Here is a 4,033-nt window from a genome sequence, read left to right on the forward strand (position 1 = left end):
CAGAAGATGAGATCTGAGGGTCCCAGTTTGAAGCCAGCTTGGAAGGAAAGTTTTTGAGACTCTTAGCTTGAATTACCTACCAAAAGACAGAAGTGCAGTTGTGTCTCAAGTGCTAAAATGCTTGAACAATAGAAGCTCCAGGATAGAGGCCAGACCCTGAGTTTAAGATCCAGGAATGCCTCTCGCTAATGAATGTCTTTAGGGCTTAGATGTGTGGCTCAGTGTGAAGAGTACCTGCTAATGAGCAGAAGCATTACATACTCAGTTCAAGGGCAGGCTTTTGTAATATAATTGGCCTGAAGAGGAGTCTGAAGTTCATTTTCGATTTCTTTTCATCTGTCTCTCGCTTTCACTACCTCAGGTTTCTTTGCAATTTTTACTCCACTTTAAAACTTCAGACAAGTGACTTCAAACACTTCCCACTGAGCAACAATTTAACTCCTAATTGAAGCATATAACTTAACTTATGAGCTAACGAATTAAAGGCAGAATTATTAATTTTCTTACAATCTAAGAGAGTCAGCATATTGGGAGCAAACTCAACTTTCAACATGAAAATGTGTCTTAAAATATTTTCCAACCAGGAAGAAATAGTAGTGAATACACCATTATTTATTGAAATTAAGGAAGTTGATGATGTAGCTTTCAAAATATCCAAACACATAGGAAAGAAACTCAGACATGTTACTGAGAAACAGATACTCTACTTGCTCTAGCTGAGAATTGTGTGTGTGTGTGTGTGTGTGTGTGTGTGTGTGTGTGTGTGTGTGTGTGTGTATCCACCCCCTACAGGTCTTCAACTCAAGCCTAGGTCCTTTCAACTGCTTATTCTGTGCAAGGATGTCGCTAAACCACTGAGCCACAAGTCTTTTTCTGGCTTCTTACTAAAAAGCCAGGGGTTTTCCAGTCGATTTAATTTTCTGACCCTCCACTATTACTGTGGGTGCTGCCAAAAAATGACAGTTCATTGAATTAGGAGTAACATGGAAGTCACTTTTGCAAGATGCAAAGTAACCAGTTCATTAATTGGGAGTTACACAGAATCATAATTAGAGTGCCTTCAAACACATTGTTTCTGAAGAATTTATCTGAAGCCCAGAGCATAATCAAAACCCATTAGCCACAACATGTGAGTAGCATATATTTATTATATAGAATATGTAAAATGAATTTTATCCTGAATTAAAAGCTATGCTGGGTGTGGTACTTAAAATAATCACAAATAAGTGTCATTTAAATGAAACCCAGACTGGAGGCTTACCGTAAGCAGCAGAGCATCTGCTTTGTGAGTACAAGGCCCTGATTCCTAGCCCCAGGACCATAAAGAAGAAGTAGAAGAAAGTGAAAGGGAAGGAGAAAAAGAAAATAAAAAGGGCAATGAAGGGGTGAGAAGAGGGAAAAGGAAACAGAGGAGAAAGGAAGAGCAGGAGAAAGAGGAGAAGGAGGAAAAAGGGAGAAAGAAGAGGGGACAATGTGGGAAGGAATAGGAAAATGGACCAGGGGAAAGAGGAGGAGAGGAAACAGGAGGAGAAAGATAAGTGCAATATAACAAGAAGAATGTTGGAAAACATTTTTCATAAGTGATATGCATGTGTGTGGCAGGATTATTTTTTAATCAGAGAGACAGCTAGCCCAATAACAATGTGGGTAAGTACCTGCTGCTAGATCACTTTATTCTGAAGGCATGCACTGCTCCACATTTCTGCATTGAGGAGTTCAGAAGACATCTGGAGTTTGCTGTATTACAGATTCACCTCAGGATTTCTTTTTCATGTATCATATATGGGAAAGAACTAAATGAAACCTTCCTTAATTAAAAAAAATAGAAGCTACATTCATTTGTGTTACTGTGCATGAAGAAATCCTGGAGATTTCTGGTTAATTCAGAGGGTCTGAAGAAAAATTATAGGACAAGAGGAAAGTAAAACTGTTTTTTATTTGTTTTGTTTTGTTTTGTTTTTGGTCCGGTCGTGGGGCCTGAACTCTGGGCCTGGGGGCTGTCCCTCAGCTCTTCACCTCAAGACAAGCGCTCTTCCACTTGAGCCACAGTGCCACTTCTGGCTTTTTTCTTTTTTTCTTATGTGGTGCTGAGTTATCTAACCCAGGGCCTCATGAATGCAAGGCAAGCACTCTACCACTGAGCCACCTTCCTAGCCCTATAACTGTTTTTAAAGTATAAGTTAGCACTGATGTAAATATTTAGGGGATGATTTTCCTTTTCTTTTGCCAGCTGTTCAGTGCTACACCAAGGCTCTGCCCTGAATCCCCTTCTGTGTCACCATGTGAACTTCCATTTTATTAGTTCCTGTGGGAGTGGGTTCCATCTTCAGGTCACCTGTTGGGAAGTGGGACCCCCTGTCTTGGGGTGTATGCACATTGAGAATCTGTGTGCACATGCTCCACAGCACTGCCAGATGAGCCTGAGTGGAACTGCAGAGGCTGGCTGGGGGTCTTAGCCTGCCCATACTTCCCACCCTAACTGCCTCCCCTCACAGCCTTGCTTCCCTGAATTCATCCAGGAGACGGCAACCATGGGGTTGGAGTCGAGTCCACTGCCACCCTCTCGTCCTCCAGCTGTGCTGGTACTGGTCTGCAGTGGTCCTGGGTGTGAGTGGCATCCCAGGGAGACTCCATTCTGAGGTCACCACCTGCCCCCCTGGGTGCATACTGAACAGTCCAAGGGAGAAGAAAGGCGGGGCAGGCAGACAGCACCCTGGTGGCTGAGCAGCCCAGCCTTGGTCCATCTCACCAGTCTTTATGCCAGTCGGGGGACTGGAGCCCTGTGCTGGTCCCTCTCCAAGTGGGCTTGTGACAGCTGCAGCAGCTTAGATCCCTGGAGCCACTTCAACATCTCCACAGACCTCCATTTTCTGGTCCGCTACATGGCCATCCCAGCATATGCCGATCATCACCAGAGGAGCTTGGACTTACATCACACTCACCACAGCACTGGGGACCCGAAGCCCCTCACCTTTCTTTGCCACTTTCCCTCCATCATCTTCCTGGTCCACGTGAGCCTGGCTGTGGGTGCCATTCTAGGGACACACTGTCTGGAGGCAATAGGCTCACCTACTCTCGCTGGGATCCAAAGCAGGGGAATGGTTCTGACCTTGGGAGTGTAGGCCACCCAGATGGAAAGCAGCACTTGGGGTCTGCCCTGCCTCTCCTCCTGGCTTTGGCCCCTGAGGCTGTGGTTGTTTGGTTTGGTCACTGATGGAGTTTTTTTGGCTGCAGCCCATCACAATGAGTGCTGCACTTGCTGCAGCAGAAATGTGGTGCCCAACACCTCCTCAGGGTCACCACACAGACCTCTGATTGGTCTACATGGGCTGGGTGAGAGTGACTTCCCAGGACTCCCATTGGAAATGTCACTCCCTTTTATGGGACCAGAAGCAAGACGACATATATAATTTACAATTTATAATGTTTTCCTTCACTGAGATAAACAGTACTAAGAGAAAAATATTATATTTTACTTCAACAAAATACATAACCTATATCACTTCAACCTGTTAAACCATTGTAATATTTTATATCCAATAGATATTTTTTCTGTCATTCTTTTTTTTTACTTTTGAATATAACTAAAGTAATATATTTTGTGCATTTTATCAAACTTCATTTGCAGTTACTTCATTTGCAATTTTTTCAACTTGTTAGACTTAATAATGTGTTTTTGGAAAACAATTTTATTTTACTTTTATTTCAATTTGCCCTTATGGTCTTATAAATACAAACAATAAAGTCCATTCTTGCTAGTATCGAGTTCAATGTCTTGTGGATACTACAGACTAAATAATATAACATTCAATATCATACAGTAATGTGTATCACTTTGATTAAAACTGCTCCATAAAATAATTAGTAATTCAGGCAGCAGCTGCATTATCTGACATGCTAAGCTAGTAGGAACCTAGTTGCAGCCCACCCACCTCCAGCATTCTAAAGCGCCAGGCCTGGGGACTGTTGGAGATCAGGTTGTACCTGCTGTTGGGCTAGGGCAGCCCCCAGTGGCCACTGTATGAATGGCAGA

The sequence above is a fragment of the Dipodomys spectabilis genome, unplaced genomic scaffold, assembly GCF_019054845.1.
Source record: "Dipodomys spectabilis isolate Male_0828 unplaced genomic scaffold, ASM1905484v1 ptg000448l, whole genome shotgun sequence".
Lineage (NCBI taxonomy): Eukaryota > Metazoa > Chordata > Mammalia > Rodentia > Heteromyidae > Dipodomys > Dipodomys spectabilis.